The sequence below is a fragment of the Octopus sinensis genome, unplaced genomic scaffold, assembly GCF_006345805.1.
Source record: "Octopus sinensis unplaced genomic scaffold, ASM634580v1 Contig12101, whole genome shotgun sequence".
Lineage (NCBI taxonomy): Eukaryota > Metazoa > Mollusca > Cephalopoda > Octopoda > Octopodidae > Octopus > Octopus sinensis.
The window spans coordinates 21,603-42,582 of NW_021832537.1; the positions used below are offsets into that span (position 1 = coordinate 21,603).

Sequence of the window (20,980 nt, forward strand, 5' to 3'; positions counted from 1 at the left end):
ACAATTCCCTCAGGTTTGGTTTCAAAATTCACGAGCCCGGCATAAGAAGACGAAACTGTCCGATCAGTCTGGAATCAAAAAAAGTAGTGTTTTTGGAGACTGTTCGTTTTCCTCGTCAGATACATGTCGCAAAGATACATTTTACAGTGACTTGTGTAGTGCACATTTGTAGGCTTTTCGTCGGATGACAATCAGTTCTAATCAGCTGAATAGTATTAATATATTAACATGTATGAAATGTTGGAGGGAGTTCAGGTGTGAATACCTAGGTCAAGTGTTATATGTCTGCGATTAATTAGTTTTGTTGTGTTTAAAGTGAAATAATAATGAAACCAAATACAACATTCAGTCACTATCGCAATCGTTGTCAGCATAGCAGGTGAGGTCGACAGTGAGAAATCGACTGGACATGCAGGCGTCCACTGTCTGACCATCAACACAACAGAGCACCTGCGGGTATATCCCTATCAACGAGTCGGCACGACTGTAGAACTCTTCCTTGAGAGAAATGACAATACACTGAAAGTGATCCGCCGACTGTCTGCGAATATAATTGGCAACCTGGGCTAAGTGCAACACCCCACCCTGCCAATATTTGTGTTGTCCAATGCAGAGTCGATCTCGTCCAACACAAAGAAAGGAGCCGGCTTATAACTGTGCATTGCAAACAGGAGAGCCAAGGCTGCCACAGTCTTCTCTCCCCCAGACATGTTGTCCATTGCTCGGTAGCGCTTTCCGGGGGCCACGCAGTTGTAGTTTATTCCCTCCAAATATGGCTCCTCCTGATTCTCTGCCCCCAACACAGCCTGGGCCGTCTGATTGCCCGCCAACTCCTGAGGAAATGACAAATTGTACTCACTTTATACACACTGTCGATGCATTTACTCACGTGTGTGAAAAAAGACTGAAACCTCTCCAATCGCGCATTCTTGACCCGTTCAAAGTCTTGCCGAGCTTTCTTTGTCCGTCGCCGAGCGTTCTCAAAGTCAGTCACCGTCTGGGCGAACCGTTCACACAGTCCTTCCAACCTAGAAATGAATGCACAAGACAACCGTTCTCCCCCACGCGAACTGGGATTGGACGACTGGTTCAACGTCTCCACCAACGCCAGGAACTCCCTTTCCAGATTATCGGCAGTCTTTTTGACTTGACTCAATTCGACAGTCCTGAGATCATCGGGGAGGGAAGAGTAGTCAATGACGAGAGTTCCCTCCCTCTCATACATTGCTCGAGCTTCGGGGGTTACGAATGTGTCAGGAAAGTCCTCCCCCGACTGAGGCATCTCTGCAGTCACCGAGTCGACACTCCCACTGATCACTGGCAGGGAAATCCCCTCCAACTTGCACAGTTTGAGCAGGGAGTGGCGCTCGTATCGCTTATTCTCGAATTTGTTCTCCGCCGTGGCCACTGTCTTCTGCAACTCGGCCAAATCGTGATAATGTTGGGACATGCTCTCCTTCATTTCGCTCAATTCACTGTTCACACTCTCCATCTCCGTTGTCGTCCTCTTCCTTATTTCTTTGAGGCTCTCAATCTCTGCAGTGATGTCATCAATGGACTAAGACTGAATGGGACTGACAACTTGAGTCAATTCAGACTCTTCAACAGCCAGTAGGCGACACTCCTCCTCATCCTCCACGATGATCTTACCCCATTTGTGTATATTATCTACGCGGTGACTGACCACGCAGACTCGTCGTGTCTCGGGACCTCTCATAGTCCAGTTGATTGAGTATTCGTGTCCGCTGGTTGTCAAAGTCGAGAGTCCGCGTTGCCCGATCCTTCTGAACGAGCAACTCGCCCTCCTCGAACTGCCTAAACATTACTCGCACACTCACACACCGAATGTTGGGAATATCACACTCCGCACAGAACGAGGAGAACACGGTGTCCTTTATCGAGTTTATGGTGGCCTCCAAATCCGCCAACTTGTCTGCCCTCGTCTGTATTCGCCCCCTCAACTCCTCCATTTCGGGCTATGGAGTGACACCCACACACTCACTCTCAGGTTGGACAGTTCTGTGGTCAGTGTGGCAATGTCCTCACTGATCTGCGGTATTTGGCGATTCTCCTGTCATCAGTCACCACACATACCGCGGTCTGTCTGTCGTTCCGAGTGTACTTCATCCGAGCCTCCAATCCCTGCAGTTGAGCCCGAACAGTGCACAGCTCAAACTCCTTCCGGTTTTCCCGAATTTGTTCTCTCAACTCTTCAGTCAGCCGTTCCTTGGTCACTTTGAGTTTATTCAAATCCTTGTCCTCCCACCGTCTGGCCTTCACACGCAGGTCACTACAAGTGGGTCTCCCCGACTACCTGGCACCTCCCGAGATGACCCCCGACGGCTGGAAGAGTGTCCCGTCCAACGAAACGGCCTTGTGGCGGACAGGGAGATCGAAGGCCACTCGTCTGGCATCCTCGACTGTCTCGCACACGAGGGAGTTGCCACACACAAAGAGGAGTGCCTTCTTGATGGTGGGCGGATTGTACCGAATCACGTCCACCACCAACTTGACATTGACGGCCACTCGGATATCTCTGCCCTCCTCGACACTCCAATACCTCAATCTCTCGTCGATGGCCACGGCTGTGATTGCCTCCAGGGGGATGAATGTTTCTGGCTCATATCGTCGTTCTTTTGCGTAGAGAATACACTCGCAGGCGGTCTTTTGGTTGTCGCAGACTATCGCCTCCATGTAACTCCCCATCACTTTCGTCACGGCCACCTGGTATCGCCTGTGGGAGGGCTGACACAAGTCCAACAGACGCCCGTACTGCAAACTGGCACAGACATCACCAACCACTCCCTTGTTCAGCTTTTTCAAGTTTTGCACCAATTCGGTCTTTTTCAACAACCGGGAGGACTCATTCCTGTCCATCTGAGGAGTCAGACAAGTGATTACATTGGCTTCCCCCAACTGCCCCTCCACTGACTCTATTTCGGTGGTGAGGGCATTTATCCTCGTCTTGGCCTTCTCCACGTCCTCCCTCAGGTTGGTCTCCATTGTGCGGTATTCTTCCAGGAGAACTTGGTTGGTTCTACGATTAGGGAAAAGAGGGACCTCAGGTATTCGTCAAACTTGTCGATTCGACGCCTGGTCTCCTCCATCTCTTTGTTTTTCTGGTCAATCCTGAATTGAATGTCATTTTCTCGGCAAACGAGTCCGGCAAGTGAGCCCTCGTCCATTTTCTGATCACGACTGACCGAATCGACCTGCTGGACTAAGTGGGTGGTCTCCCCCTCCACACGCATGCGTAGTCGACTGTACTCCTCCATCTGGACACACACACTCCCCCTACCTGACTGGCCCCCAACTCACTCTGCTGTGTCCCCACCTCCGATTGTATTGCACTCATCCACTCCTCCCGGGCATGCTCCACTCTCCTCAGGGCGTCCTCCAAACTGCCAATCTCCCTCAGCCGCCCCTCGTTCTCCTCCTTCGCACTCTCCAAATTACGTCTGGCCGTCACCACTCAAATTACCTCGCCATTTCTAGTTTTTTGTGGACGTGGACACTCCTTTCCTTCACGCGGATATACACTGGCCTCTTCTTCTGCAGATTCCCCTCCTTTCGTACACACAAGGGACATACCAGTTCACGGTAGTTCTGCTCTATTTTGGCCACGTCTCTGCACAATTTGGCGTGCTGCTTCTTTTTGTTTTGGACTGTCTCCTCATAGTCCTTTATGTCCGACTGGAGGCACTCGGTCTGCTTGGTCAGCCCCCCCAACTCCTCCTCCACACTCACAATCATCCGCTCGTTGGATAACAAATTAAACAAGAACTGCTCCACTTTCTTAGTCTCCTGGGGTTGGGGAATGAGGACTCACTTTGAGGGTGAGTAGGGATATGTATCGCTCGTTCTCGTCCTTCTCCAGTCGGGCCTCCTTCCGCTCTGCCGCCACTCCCCTCTTCCTGTGGTAGTTGGCCTGCGTCTCCTCATTGGCCTGCGTCATCTCCTGCTTTGAATTGTCGTACTCCTCCTTCCACTCCCGGGAACTGCAACACTCCACTCATCCCCCAACCCACTCATTTCCTCAAATATGTCCGTCCTTTCCCGCGAATTCTTCATGGCTATGCTCTCCACCGTCCCCTGATAAACCAAAAAGTTTTTGCTCCTCACGAGGATCTTGATTTCCTCCAATGCCTGAGTGTAGGCAGTCCAGGCGACTATCTGCGAATGCCAGAGAGAGCCCACTTGGTCGTTGATTTGGTATTCCGAACTGTTCCCCACAATAATTCGAGTGAAGACTGTCTCCTGCCCGTCCTCTTGGTAGACCAGCCGCACACATGCCTTCCCCCCCACGGCCTGTCCTATGTGGGCTCCGTGGATTAGTTCCTTTGTTTGTGGGGGGGCTGTGTACACTCAATCGTCGGACTCGCAGGTGTGAAGTTCTTTCCCCCAAAACAAAGGAGATTGCATCCATCAGGTTTGACTTTCCCGACCCATTAGGACCCACTATCGCTGTAAAGTTTTTGAAGGGCCCAATCATCTGTTTTCCGGCAAATGATTTAAAATTCTCTATTTCAAGGTACTTCAAGAGTCCAGGCATTGCCACAACAACGGACAATCAGAAAATTATATCGAAATACGCGCCTTTAGTTTAAAATATTTATTCACTTTTTAATTTACAAATTATTTTTAGTTACAATATTGAGATATATTTGGCATTAACACGAATAATAGTTTGGAGGCCTTTCAATGAATTATCAACAACTTGCTAGGAATAGGTGTAGATACGACTATAAAGTAATGCCGGAATCAGTCTATAAAATGCCGATAATCATGAAGGAATATTTTACTATGATCATTACCGCCCTTGCAGTCAACAAACAGAACCTACTTTTTTCAAGAATCTCCAAATCTACTGCCCTGACTGGAAAGAGTGATCCTTGTGGGGGTTGATATGAGAGAGCAGTAATCACTCGAATACCTAATTTTATAATTTCCGAAACAGGCATAGGCCGTCAACTGTTTATAGCCAAGGAGTAGTCTGACACTGCTCCACTAGCCTGTACTTTTAGTTTTATTGAGGTTGTTCTAGATGAGACAAATGATTAGAAGGGAAGCTGGCTGCATGAAGACAGTCTTTGATTTACAGAGCAATACTGGACACATGTCATCGCAGAGGAATGCAGGAACAAATTCTTAGTCGGTTGAAAAAATGTGAGCGATTTAAATATAAGAGCGGCAATGAAAATGAGTAGAAGGAGACTTGTCAATACTTAATTGAATGTTTGGAATTCCTGGAATAGTTCCTGAATGTCACCCAGATGACAGTGAATTAATAAGCAGGATGCAAGTATGCATATCCTGATTAAGTGTTAATCAGTTTAGGATAAAACCACGCGAATGAGTGGTGGCCTGTGCTTCCGAGGAGGAAACGGAATTGTAAGTCGATTAAAATCGGCAATAAATTGGGACGATGGCGCGATCGACACAATTAGAGAATGAGCATGTACACTGCATCCAAGTACAAAAACCTGAAGGCAGGGGAGGCCATCAATCCATCCTTCGACGATATCAACTTTAAAAAGACTGACTGCACACTCGCTGCCGGGAGTCAGACACTCATTGCCTTCGTAATTGAGACGAGTGGAGGCTGCTTCATCTATCTGCCCAACAACAAAGTGCTGTCGTCCCACTCACCCTAGACTGGGCGAGTTGCGCGGGGAATCCCCAAAGTCTGTGCACACAAGAGCGAAATCACCGACATGGCCTTCTACCCCTTCTCGACCAACATTCTGGCCACATGTTCTGCGGATATGACCATCAAGATCTGGGAACTCCCCGAGGATGGGCTGAAGAAGGACATGGAGGACTGTCTTGTCGAACTGACAGGACACCAGCGGAAGGTGACAGTGTTGGTGTGGCACCCGACGACGGAGAACATCCTCATATCGGGAGGTCTGTCGAGTAGTGGTAATACAAGGCGGTGATCCATTCTGCTATGTGTGGAATGTGTCGACGGGGGAAATGTGTTATCAGGTCGACGTGGGTGACGCCGTCCAGGGAATGACCTTCAACTACGACGGGTCGAGGGTTGCCCTCATGACTCGAACTAAGAAACTGTCCGCCTTCGACCCCCGAGAGGGCAAAGTCGAGTCCTCCGTAGTCCATTGTGTGTTCCACGCAGATTGTGGCCCACGACGGGAATCGGGCCTTCACTCCTGTCTTTCTCAGGAACGGAAATATCTTCACATGCGGAACGAGCAAGAACGGGGACAGGGAGTTTGCAGTGTGGGCCTCGGTAGCTGTGTTTGAGGAGTGTAGAACGACCTGAGCAAACCGCTCAAGAAAATCAAGTACGACAACAACCGAGGCCAAATGATTCCCCATTATGAACCGGAACACGATATTCTGTTCATTTTCGGAAAAGTTTGCCAATTCGTGCATTGTCAGGGAGAAACGTTGAGTTGCGCGTTGGAGTTTTACGAAAGCGTGCCCTACTTCACTGTCATCACCAATTTCAACCTGACGACTGGGGGCGGCCTGCGGGGGTTCAACGCGTTTCCCAAAATAGCCTGCAAGGTCTTGGAGTGTGAAATAATGAGGTTACTCTATTTCTGATGCCCAGAGGAATGCGAGTACACTCCAATTCTTGCGAAATTGTCAGTTTCACTGTGCCCAGACTGGTCTTGATTGTCCGCTCAATTGATAGTCGAAAGAATTCCAATCTGACTTGTTCGACAAAATAAGGGGAATCACTCCTTCCCAGACGGACAAGGAATACTTGGCGGGAAGCAACACCCCGCCGACTATGGTTGTGCCCCACACTGACACACAGATTGACTTGCGCACTGTCAAAACAGAAGGTCTCGTCAAGTCCAAGACACTCAACATAAATCTGGCTGCCAAAAATTCGAGCCAAGTGATGCTTGTAAACATTGCAGGTGATGGATCTTGAGGAAAGACTGGCCAATATCGAAAAACGCCTTTCCGCATTGGAAAAACAGTAATTCTCATTCTTGTCCTAATCGGTTCGGTTTAATAAGACATTTCTCACACCATTCTTATTAGTTAATAGGATTAATCATTGAAAGGGGCCATCTTTCTCCACTTCCTTGGTAATAAAGTATTACTTCCGTGTCCCAACCAAGTTCCCCAAATCTCCTCTTTCCCGACTACTTTTGCTGATTTGCCCTCCACTCAACTATCCAAAATGAACGGAGCTATCTCAAAAGACAACCCCGTTCATTTTAGTAGAGTCTGGTTAAAAACGACAATAACAATCAACATACTCTTCTTTGTGACCCCACTTTATAGTCGATAAAAATGGATAGTTTTGATTAATAAATACAAATTTTATTTTGAATGGTTTGAAAAGTTCCATCAAATTGATTGTTGGGAGTTTCACAGTAATTGGTGGTGGACATATCTCCATATATGAATAGTCCGAACTACACCAGGCAAGTGGGTGTCTCCGACGACAACTGTCCTGACTTTACGACGCTGGAACTGTTTGGTAGAATAATCCAGTGGACTGTTAGAAATATCCAACGAGAGATCGAATCTCGGAGTCGAGACCTTCGACGACCCAGACCGCAGTCAACTCAACGAGACAGATATCCTAACCAAAGTTCGAATACTGGGAGAAGAGAACAAAAAGTTAACCCGTGTTGGGGAAGATGCCTCAGAGAAGGTGTGAGTGTGTCCACACTGGCAGATCCGTCACCTGGAACTGCAAAACTCGTCCCTGCAGCAGTTCGTGGAGGACGCAGTGTGTCAGTCGGAGGACGTGGAGAGGAGGATTGAGGAGTGGGGGAGAAGGGTGGATGATTTAGTGAAGGACAATTGGATGTTGACCCAGCAGGTAGTGAGTGGAGTGATGGCAGGTGGAGGACATGACCCGTCGTCCCCGATTGGAGGATGTGGCCAAGTGGGAAGTCGAAATGTTGAACTACTTCAAACAACTGACGGAGAGGGTGAACTGGTTGGAGACAGACAATGCCTCATTGAGAAGACAGTGCAGGGAGATGGAGGATGAGGCAGATATTATGCAACACACCGTACTACTCGTGATGAGTATTAGATTACTCATTTGAACGATGCCTTGGAGGACTACCGAAGTCAGTTGAGTGGGGCATACAACACACGACTGGAGGGGGGACATGTCCAACACGAACCCACCGTGTCACTCCAGTCGGAAATGGACGAGTTGGAGAGAGTGCCGTACGAATATTGTGTATATTGAAGGATGGGGAAAAGTAGACTTTTACGACAACTAGAGACGGCCAGAATAATCCAGAGGGCTCGGAAATGTCTGTGGGGTATCCCCCAGCCACCCACCGTGCAAGCATCAGTCCACCTCAGGTCAGGGGAGACAGTCCCCGACTCCCCCTTTGTGTGCACAACCCCCACCGTGGCAGGAATAGTGCATCGACACACGGCGAGGAATGAGGAGGGGGGGTCGTCCAATCACAAGTCAGGGGGCAGTTCGAAGGGCTCGTCCTCTGAGGCCAAACAGGGTCTGACCATAATCAAGCCAATTGATGGTGAGTTGGGGGAATATTCGCAGGGTCGACCACAATGGAAAAGTGGAGAGCCCTCGCTACTCCTGGAATGAGTTCTCTCCTCGGGACAGGCACACCCGGAGTGGTCGGACGCCTTTTTGGCAACACGCCGCACAAATGAACAGTTTGCTATGTTTATACAACTCAATTTATTAAATGAGATTAAAGAAATCCGTTTTGAGTCCAAACCTGTAGAGACAGGCACTAGAATAGACAACACGCCCCACCTCAGCCCGACGAGTATTGGCTGGAGACACAGGGAAGCCCGAGCAAAGAGAGGGAGATTGTCTGGGAATACAAGACGGGTGGTACGTTTGTGCACGACGAGGACCACGGCCATGATGATGCTGGAAATGCCGAGAGTGAACCCGAGAATGAGAAGGGAGATGTGCCCCCCACTGATGTCATCTCCCAGTGGAATAGAGTTCACCCTCCAATGAGTTAGAACTGTACAGGATGAATGAGAGGGTGGCCATGACACCCACCGTGTAGAAATAGTGAGGAAACTCGGACTGTCCGGGGTATATGCTGGCCACGAATATCAGCAACGTCCACCCAGTAAAGTGCTGCACTGTTGTTACCAAATTATACACATATTCCGGCCATGTATGCCACTATCTTGTTCCTCCAGTTGTCTATGAATTCATCCATCCCCACAACAACGATAATTCAAAACAATTAATATTTAAGCATTCAAATTGAGAGAATATACAACAGATAGGCAATGAGAACAACGACACGAAGAAAAATGGAGGCTCACAAGAAACTTGGCACTCTTAGAGAGGATATAGCAAACAATGGATGGTTACGAGATAAACAAATTGTGCAACACACGCGTAAAACGAGTCATCAAGTGGTATACCTGGGCACCCACAATGCATGAAATAGTCTAAAGTTATTTCAAAGCACATTTCAAATACTCCTATTACATGGGAAATAGAAAGTAACAGCTTATTCGGTCACATCTAGACTATACTTGAGAACACCTCGCATCAGAATAGGGGTTAATATGTTTGGTTAATAGAATGTTAATTCATTTGTAAAATTCTGTTCTTTTGATTCCTTGCTTCCTCCCGAATGCATTCCGGGAGATCGCATCCGAGTACTTGATGGAGAAAATCGATTGTCTCGTTGATATCATCCAAAAGAAAATCCTTATCCAACCTCATCAATTCATTCCAGTCGACATCCAATCCAGCAGTGTCAATTGACCCTAACAATGTCTAATAAGTAGATACCCTCCTTGGGGATTATACCCAGCGGACTCTCCGTGCCCAAATCTTTGCCATCCAGTCTGTCCAAAATCCAGTCGAGAACTCTCGCATTATCGGAGAATCCAGGCCAGAGGAACTTGTTGTTGCCATCAGTTCTGAACCAGTTGACGTGAAATATTTTGGGCATCAGGATTGAGAAAGAGTATTACTTGGTTAATGCCATTGTCGAGACTGATCCAGTGGTCGAGGTACCGTCCAAAGTTGTACCCCATGAATGGTCTCATTGCCATGGGGTCGTGCATTATGGACTTTCCTACAACCATAAGTCCGCGAGGAGACCCTTGAATTCGGCGGCCGACGTGGTTTCTGACTTGAGTTGGCAGCCAATAAAGACCCCGTGAGTCCACCCATTTGCTTCGTAGACAAGAGGGATTCCTGAATATCGGAGTACTCAAACCTTTGGGACGACGACCACCAAAGATGATGGCCGAAATGGGGACTCCCTCGGGGTCCTCCCACTGAGGGTGGATGATGGGGCATTGGCAGGCAGGGGCAGTGAATCGGGAGTTTGGGTGTGCAGCTGGAGTGGTAGCCGTGCTTCGAGACCACTCTTTTCCCTTCCAGTCGATCAGCACGTCATCCTAGGAATGACAGACACAAGAACGTCGTTGATGGTGTCTTCGAGCCCGGCCCAGTAAGGACACCCCTCTTTGGTCAGTCCCACGTTGGTGAATATCGAGTTCTCCTGCATAGTGGCCATCGCGTTCCTGTTCGTCTTCCAATTAGTGCCAGGAGCCACGCCAAAAAACCCATTTTCTGGGTTGATTGCCCTCAACTGGCCAGATTTGTCGAATCTCATCCAGGCAATGTCGTCGCCTAACATTGGAGGGGAGAGCCGACCTACGCAACGAACCTTCCTTTCGGGGAAAATGGACTCCATCATGGCCATGTTCGTCTTGCCACACGCACTCGGGAATGCCGCAGCAATGAATTTTTCTTGTCCCGATTTATTGGTGATGCCCAAGACCTAGAAAGTAGACCGGCCGACCAACGAGCATGTGTTCGGCCAGCCATCCCTCCCGCCGCGCAATATAACTCCCGATTCGCAGAGCAAAACACTTTTTGCCCAAAAGAGAGTTGCCGCCATATCCACTTCCGAATGACATTATTTTGTTTTCGTGAGGGAAATGAAGAATGAGGACTTTATCAGGATTGCAGGCCCAGGCATACTCGGAGTAGTCTAAATGGAGAAACCCCTCAACTTGCTTCGTTTGTGCGAGGACTGCCCACCGAGTGGATGCACGTCACGAAATTGTCCAGTCTGACCATGTCCCATATCGTGTTGCTTATTCTCGTCATTTTGTGCATGTTCAGCACCACGTACCCCGAATCCGTCAACTGAATCCCGATTTTGCTGTACTCGCTCCCCAACGGCCCCATCATGAAGGGGATGACGTACATCAGACGACCTATTTCCCTCACACACCTCACCTCGCATGCACCCCGGCCACCTCTTCTCGTTTTCCTCGAGGGCCTGTTCAGGGGACATCCACTGCCCCATCTTTGTCGTGGCGTCCTCACTCCCGTGCGCCACGCTCTCGAACTTGTCGGGCGTGACGATGAAGGTTTTGGACTCGACACGAGCAACGTCCGCAGGGTCAGTTCTCGCCAGGTAACTGTCGGGTCATTTTATGGCACTTCACCAGTTGTTCCCCTTCATTTTGGTGATTATTCTCCGCTTCAACAGTCTTTGGGTGATTTCCCGTTCCTCCCGCAAAGACCCGTCGCAAATATAAATTGCCCTCGGACGGAATTTGGTCACCTACAGATGCCACGAGCAGTCAACATTGTCCATTATCAACTTTTTTACTGACACGGGCAGTCTTGTAAAGTCTCCCTGTTTGATCGGGATGGTGAACTGCTCGCAATAAACGTAGTGGACTTCCTCAAACTGTGGGCCCTCATTATCTTCCAACATTTCAACTGAGCGTGACTTCCTTGTTATAAAGCTATCAGACGATTAAATAAACCACATATATTCAGCTAAGCCTGATTAATCAGTGACCACAGAGACACCAATGCATTATTGATTGGATTTGTTCTATAATTGGTTAGCCCATCTAACTGGGTGTGACTACGTTTAATTGGAATTTAAAATGTATGACTCTTGCGAATAAAGAAGATAGACCACATATATTGGCCATCAAAACACCATTCCCGGATTACCCCACATCTTCCATTATTACTCGAGGTAGGAAACATATATAATAATACGGCCTTGAATAATCATCCCTCCACTTTGCCTAATCGAGAGCAAGTCATGTTGGCAGTCCTTAGAATGATATCACAGAAGGAAATTCGACTGAACAGACTTGTGAGGGACTCCGTTAAAACAGTTTTTGAATAATTTAAAAAGTTTGTCAGGCAGTTTCACCTCTCGGTGGATACTTGTGATTTTCTTCGGGTTTGGGGAGCAATCATCATGTCCGCATTGTCTTTCTGTATAAAGTTGGAATTGTCAGCAATGAAAAAGGGAGAGGTTAGTAATGTAAGCATCATCAGCATTATTAGCACTGTCAGCATTATCCGGACTGTCAGGAATGACTCCTAATATTTGGATGAAATTTGGAGTTCTCGCACAAGAAATGGATTTTATCAGAAATGGTTGTTAATTCGTTATCAATTATAAATAAACCCAAAATAAATATTAATGTGTACGTGTGATGAGTAATGTCCTCACTATCAACAATCAAAGTGGATTTCAGCAGTGTTGACAAATAAGTGTGCATATTATAGACCCAAATGAATGCGGACATTGAAAGCATGTGGGCTGCTTTGAGGACATCCTTGCAGTCCATTCTCCTCAACGAGCTCAATCATCTCAGCTTTGTCGACCTCCACTGCAAAGCCTACCAAATCACTATCCGCGGACACGGGAATTACTTGTACCACAACGTGAAGGAATTGTTTTACATGCACATCAAACATCACGTGAGGCATTCCTTTATTCCAGATTATTCCACAACTCAGCGATTTGACTGGATGTGAGCTCCTCTCAGCAATCAAGTCGACTTATGATCTCTACACGTCCAGAACGAGCATAGTGGCGGATGTGCTCATGTACATGGTTGGTCCCCCAGACTATTGGAAGGACAAGAGTCTCCAATGTCCACACCCCAGTCTGGTAGGAGAGACATGCCTCCTCCCCCCACCTATTCACCGGACGTCCATCAATTGCTACCGAGACTCGATATTGCAGGGGGAGACCCTCGGATTATGCACGAGGGCACTCCTCCACATTGTCCGACGTTCGAGGACAGACAACACCCCCCTCAGGCACATTCCTCGGAGTATTGTAGTCCCCTCCTTGTCCAAGTCGTCCACATTTTGAGTCAGATGGGGGACCACCACTCGGACATTCACCAAGACTGCTTCCTCACTCCATTCTTGGCGGAGACACGAGAATATTACAGGGTTGGACGAGAGTGTGTTCCACTAGAGAGTAAGGGATGCTGGACTGGCCAGACAATCCACTCTGCACTACTTCTCCACTGTGAGAGAAATGTACGACTCCGAACGAGGACTGATGAGTGGCATGGACTGTCCTCGCCTGTCTTGTGAAATGACTTTGATCTTCAACCAGGAATTGATAGAACTGGCATCCCCCGCCTACTTGGAGGTAGGACTCCCCACTATGCCTAGTTCCCAATGGACGGGCTGTTCGAGTTGTGCAGTAGTCGCCGTTATGTGGGTAGGCACTTTGCCTCACTGTAGACTTGGCACATCTCTACTCATTTCTCACTGAGGTCAATTGCGGACGGGAAGTGTTTCATTCCTTCATGTGCAAACGACTCGAACTGCTCCCCCGCATTCCCAGTTCTAAGCAGCTGTTGGAGACCTGTGACTCACAAACCTGCACTTTCCACAATTTCAACGACCAGCAGAACATTCGAGTTATCCAAGTATGTGGTTGGGTTAAAGTGGAGATGGCCATTGACTGGCATGAGGAATATAGACAGATCAAGCATATTGTGGGGAGTTGTAAGTCTTCCCTGGATGCCGTCTTTAGGAAAATACTCGACTGCGTCCCCAACTTGTACTTCAACCTTGCCTCCTATTTAAACCACATCATCGGGGACAGTGTATTCTCAGTAATAACAGCAGACGCCCTCTGCACAATATCACGCCCAGTTGGAACATGGTCTGTCCCTCCTTTCGTTTGTCACCAATCTGGACAGTTTCGAGGCAATCTTCCGGCAAATACTGAGCTACCGTTATTTGTCCTCCCCGCATTCAGTCAACATTGAGAGAGAGAAGTACGCCGTCGAGCAGTTGACGGTGAGTGGACCCCTCATTCCCAGATGAGTTGTGGCACCAAATTCACTCACAAAATGAGCAGTTATCTGCAGGACATGGTCAGTTCGCGTGGAGTGAATGATAAATTCAATGACCTGTCGACGTGTGTTTGTGTGCTGACTGGGAGTGTCTGGAATATCACATCACCCCCAATCAGTCTCCCTCCCCCATTCACCCACTTGTTTGACAATTTCAAAACATTCTACCAATCTTCCTACCCTGACCGGTGTCTTGCAGTCGTCCCAGACTATTCCACTGTCGAAATAGAAATAAGTCTGGACAGATCGGTCGTCGTCTCCTGCGACTTGGTCCAGGCACTTGTCCTCCTTTGTTTCAACGACTGCTGTGCTGTCTCTATTCTGGTTGTATGCATTGGGTATACGTCGACAGTCCCTGAGTCAATGTCTTCAGGTCTCTCAATGCTGTTTGGAGAGTGTTGTGTCGTCCCTGATCTCTTCGGGCTTGTTGAGGAAGACCGAGGCACTCCTTGAATTGAACGAGTCGTTCTATTCAGACACAGGCCATGTCAATATTCCCCCAAGTTGTGCCCCACAATAAAATAGGTGTGATGGGCATGGGTGTTCCCGCGGAGACCATCATCACTAATTCGAGGGTATCCGCCATCTCGGAGAAAGAAAAGTGATTGCATTGCTTCCTTATTTTCAGAGTGAAGGCACTGATAACGCGTGCTCTCAAGTCTGCAAAGGCAATGAAGCACACAGAATTGTGGGAAATGGTATATTTGTGATACAAATCCAAGCTCTCATCAAATTGTGACGTGTCCGTGGCGTGTATGAAGGAGTGCATTGAGAATTTGATTGTTCGCAATTATATACAGAGGGATAAGACTGATCGGTTCCCCATTAGTTCTAATCGTTTCAGAAATAATTACCTATACTTAATATAGTTCACCTTTTTAATACTCGATCGAGTGGTTAATATATCCTCCTCTCTTAAGCATGTTTTTGACAGTGGCAGTTCTGAATTAAAAACAAAGCAACTCTATCTATAAGACAGTTAGAGGGACACCAAATAAAAGTTCGCAACAATCTACGTGAGTCTAGACTTGGGGGGGGAATAACCGTTTCCTTCTGGGCGAGAGCGTCTAATGTTGCCCTTCTCATAGGCCAGAGAATATTTTCGACTTTTTTTAGGTATTTAGAGAGAATTGTCGTTAGACTGGTATTACTAGAGCTATTTATAGCTCCTAGAATTGCAATAAACGGGAGATGAAAATTAATTAGGATTCGGTTGTGTGATGAACAAAAGGTGGAATAAATTGGCGAGGAATACCCTTTTGGGAATGTATTCTTATTAAAGTTGTGGCACAATTATTTACATGTCTGGAGAAAAACGGTATTAATAAACTTAGATGACTTGCCTCAATTATGCGGCTATCGGCTGAATTTATGTTCTCTTCTTGATTGTGCTCGACCATTATTTTCTCCGGGGTTTTTTACACGACTAATGTAGAATCGAGTTCTTTTTGAATAAATAACTTTCAATGTTTCAATCTAGTCGCATCCAAGCATTTTTAGGTCATTTTGTATGTATAATGGCAGGGCTGTGCTAGTCTGTCTCAAAAGCAACCGATGCTTAGAAAGTATTATTCTATGAAACACCCATTGCGGCTCCCGCAAAAAGAAATTATTGGATTAAAAATTTTTTAATAATTGTTATAAAATTGAATTCCAATTCCTGTTACCGTTGTGGATATCTTTTCAAAGTCGAGGATCCATTCTTCCGCCGCGAACCCTTGTTCGGCTGCAAACCACGCCGAAAAGATCAAAATACAAAAATATTCTTCGCTCGCGGACGGCTACCGCGTTACGCCAATGGCCCTGGAGACCTCTGGAGCTGCGGGAAAGGAGACTGACTCGTTCCTCAACGAGGTCGGGCAGTCCATTGGGAGGAGGCTCAAGGACACGAGAGAGGGCCTCTGGTTTCGCCAGCGCATCGGTCTGGCCATTGTTCGCGGCAACGTACACTGCGTCCTTGCCGCAGGGACTTAACGCTTTTCTTCTATCTCTTTGTTTTGAAAAAAATTAAACAGTAAAAAAAATTCATCCACTTGGAAAATTGTCTAATGTCTGTTGTGCGTAAACAATATCGTACTATAGCACACGAAAATAGGGGATTCAAAAAAGAATAGGAGGAACGTTTTTTATGATTCAAAAGAATGGAAAAGTACATTGCTTAATATGTTATGCGACGGTAAAATCGTTAAAACCTTCTCCGTCAAAGGACATTATAATCTTCACAAATCAATTTATAATATTTATCAAGGCGATTCTATAAAAAAGAGTAGATTTTTTAAAATCTGAATACGCAAAACGATCATCATCTTTGGATGTGGCGCCACATCCATACTGACGCCGGAATTTTTAAGGAAGTTATTGCAATTTTTGCTAAAGAATGTTGTTCTCGAAATACAAAAGATATACTCAAAAAATTAACACTCAGCAATGATCCAGTTGCTAAAAGAATTGAATCTATATCAGATAGTATTCAGCACAAGATATTAAGTAAATTTTATCCAATGACTATTTTTAGAGAGGAAAAGTTCGCATACTTTTCATTTGCCATTGAGTGTTCTAAAGATATTACTGACGCAGAACAATTAATTTTGTCTATAATAGGAGTTTGAAATTTATGAAGAATTTCTTTCCTTATGTTCTTTTCACCATAAAACCAAAGGGATAGATATGTTTTAAGAAATTTGTCGAGTAATTAAAGATAAAAACTTGAACTCTTCAAGATTCATTTCCGTGGCAACTGACGAAAAAAATGTGATTTTCAAACGCAAAAGAGGTTCAGATTTTTAGTATTAGTAAAGGTTTTCCAAAGTGTGTACACTTAAATCTCTCTATATTACCACGAAAAAAACCAAATATTTCATGGCAATAAGCGGGGTGGCATTATAACGCGACCCCGCTAAAAATAATTAAACATAAAACATTTAATATTTATTAAAAAACTCCATAATCGTTGACTGTCTATAACTATTTTTAGACAATCCCTTTTAGTAAAGTCTTCTTCATCACTGAAATTGATTCTTCGAAGTGTAGACAGCATTTGGTCTTCTTCATTATGTCAGTATGTTTTAGCATTACTTTCCACCGAAACATATTCATCGACATTCATCTCATCATTCATATTCAATGTTGAAATCAATTGATTCAATAGATTTTGATCAACAATTTCTTTTCTCGAATTCTCTGTGTTATAAGTTTAAACATGACAAATCTTGGTTTGCCTCCAGCAGTTTTTAATTGTTTCTTCTTTTACGCTCTCCCATGATTTTCCAACAAAACGTATTGCATCATCCAACCCAATATGCGAATTGTTACTTATTTCAAGTTGGTTAATAATATGTTTTAGCTGTGGTTTTCGGTAATGTGTTTTAAAACTATGTATTATTCCGGAATCCAATGGTTTTGACTTGTTAGAGGAAAAAAATGCACTTCAACATTCAATAACGTCTGAATAATGTGACATGGATAGTTGTCCATAATTAAAAGAATTTTTCTCCCACAGCATTTCATTTGATTATCCAACTCCTTTATCCAATCTTGAAATATCATTGATGTGATCCATGATTTAGTATTAAATCTGTAATTCGAATATCTTAATAATAAAATGGTATGGTGAGTGTCTGTCTGTCTGTGTGTGCACACCAACTTCAAATTGGCAAAGTACAGATAAATTGTCAAAATCTTTCCCCCTTATAATTACCCAATAATGGGGAACAAGCTTAAAATCATGAACTCCTCCAAGAATCTTCCACCCTACGATGTCCTCGACTTACATGATGAGGTCCTTAAAACCTTCCCCCAAAAAAAATTAAAAAAAAATTTTCTGCATTTTGGTTAAAATGAACAACTACGATGTCCTCGACATTCATGATGAGGTCCTTAAAACCTTCCCCCCAAAAAAAATTAAAAAAAAATTTTCTGCATTTTGGTTAAAATGAACAACTACGATGTCCTCGACTTACATGATGAGGTCCTTAAAACCTTCCCCCAAAAAAAATTAAAAAAAAATTTTCTGCATTTTGGTTAAAATGAACAACTACAATGTCCTCGACTTACATGATGAGGACCTTAAAACCTTCCCCTCAAAAAAAAATTAAAAAAAAATTTTCTGCATTTTGGTTAAAATGAACAACTACGATGTCCTCGACTTACATGATGAGGTCCTTGAAACCTTCCCGCCAAAAAATCAAGAAATTATTTTCTGCATTTGATTAAAATGAACAACGTTAATGTCCTCGACATTCATGATGAGGTCCATTAAAACCTTCGAGGCAAAAATCTCACGTATTAAGAATATCCTTGATGAAAATGACAGCGAGAATATTAACAATGATGAACTCCCAATTATTCGCGATAAAGAAATTCAATTCATCCTATGATTTTCTCTTTAAAATTAAATGCATATATCATTATCGATCATGAATCAAAATTAAAGCTATTATCATATTTGACTTTGACAGAATGTGCAATTACAGATTGCACGACCTTGAATAGAGTGTGCAATTAACAGATTTTGAAAAACACTTTGATAGTTGAAACCACATTAGCACAATCATTAACACAATTTACCACCAATTGACAGCGCAATCAGAAGAATTTGCGTAAAAATATTAACTATTTAGTTAAGTTTTTCGTAAAGATAGAATTTATTTTCGGTATGCCTCTTTTCCTAAACTTTTTTAAAAAATAATTTTTTCAATCCGAGGTGCAGCCACGACACTTAATTAGCTGATTTAATTATTCTTAATATTTTTTAAATTTCAGTTAAACTATTTTTTCAATAGATAACCGAAGGAGGGAAGACGACCTTAAGAAAAGAAGTTTTTCGTAAAGATAGAATTTATTTTCTGTATCCTCTTTTTTCCTAATATTTTTTATTATTCAAAAATAATTTTTTAAATAGATAACCGAAGGAGGAAAAACGAAGCTGAAGAAAAAACGGTCAGCTTAAGGTAATTAAATCTTTTTTGTGTGTCGCTTTTTTGGCTGCTGCTACTCTGCCTGCCGCATCTCCGCCAGTGGTTTGTCTAATCAAGGTCACTAAGCTAAATCTCCGGACTATAAAGGCTCTTAAGCATTATCTTAACTGGCTGTTAAAAAAATTAGACAGGTTGTTGCCGTGGCGGCAGAGATTTTTTTTGTTTATACTTTTTTAACAAATTTTTAAAGTTTTTTTTTGTTTTTTCATTTCTTTTGTTTTTAAATTATTTATTTTTATTTGTTTTTTTTTATTTTTTTTGTTATTTTCTACAAATTCAACCGGATTGAATTTTTAAACTCCTTAGATCCCTCTGGAATGCCGAATCATCTTTTAAAGTTAAAGATAGACGTTCCAGTGGTTTTATTACGAAATTTTGCGCCACCTAAATTATGCAACGGAACGAGGTTAGTTATCAAAAATTTGATGGCTAACGTAATAGAGGCGACGATATTAACAGGTAAGTATAGAGGTGAGGATGTTTATATTCCACGAATTCCGATAATTTCTGATGAATTACCATTTAGATTTAAAAGGCTGCAATTTCCTTTGAGGATGAGTTTTGCAATGACAATAAACAAGGCCCAGGGACAGTCATTAAAGATAGTTGGGTTATTTTTAGAGAGTGAGTGCTTTTCACATGGACAGCTGTATGTGGGATGCTCGAGGGTAGGCAGAAGAGAAAATTTATTCATATATGCCAAGGAAGGACGGACGACAAACATCGTTTATTGGCGTGGCAATAACTGAGTGGCGGGGTTTGGCATTATTAAGAGGAATTCAAAGAAGAACCAAAAATGACGTGGCAATATGCGGGGTGGCATTATAAGGGGATGACTTTATAGAGGGGTTTAAGTGTATTAGACATTGTGCAATAGAGGGTCGTCACGACCCTAACCTATCTACAGAACTGGTTGATTTGAATTTATAATTTCTAATCGAAATTTTCATTTCCTTTAATTTAGAAATATAATTACATTGCAAAAATGATTATAAACTTGGCTACATTTCAAAATTTATTTGTTTATTTCAGAAAAATAATTAATAAATTGTTTTTAGTGTTGGCAAAAAAATAATTTTATTCCATTCCACTCTATAGTTTAAAATCCAAAAAATCCAAAAAAATGCTAATGAAAATATGTTAATAACTTGATAGTATGCAACATCAAATGTATATTTCATTACGAGGGTTGGGTAAATGTTCAAATTGCAACCTTTTTTTATCATTAATGAAACTGATGCCGCACACTAAATTAAAATTATCATAAAAAATACATGAATATGTGAAAGGATCGCTAGAATGCAATAATACTTAAACAGCTTTTCATAAACTGTTTCATCTACGTTATCCGATGGCGTTATATTGAATGGAAGCAAAACACTTTTAAAAATACAAAATGACGACATTTGAATGAAGTTTAAAAGAACTATTAAAATTATAATACTACAAATTTAAACCTGCCAGTGTGTAATAATCTCCACGCAATAGGAAAGCCGAGGCGCTCCAATGTATTTCAGTAAGTGAATGGTTGTTTCCAATCAAATAATGGAACATCAAGTTTAGGAAATACCAAAATGATAAATAAAAAAAGTCGTTGTTTAACTCGTGAAAAGTATTGTGAGTAGTACAATCCCGAGGTTTGTTGGTTATATGAGAAAAATAAACATATAGTATCAGAAAGTAAATTATAAATGCCAGCATATGTAATATATTGTTAGAATATATACACAAAATTACTATAATAAAAGCAATAGATTTGTAGTGGGAACTTTTCTCTTGATTGAATAATTTATTTGGTGTGATATAAGAATAAATAAAAACCAAAGCGGCCAATAATGTTGAAAAATAAAATAAAAATGAAAAGAAACGTTGTCTGATAAAGC

At 43.8% G+C, this 20,980-nt stretch overlaps 1 pseudogene; it reads right to left on the bottom strand.

The window, feature by feature from the left end:
* Nucleotides 1-345: 345 nt before the first annotated feature.
* LOC118761316 lies at nucleotides 346-1,624 on the bottom strand (annotated as a pseudogene).
* Between the last annotated feature and the right edge of the window lie 19,356 nt (nucleotides 1,625-20,980).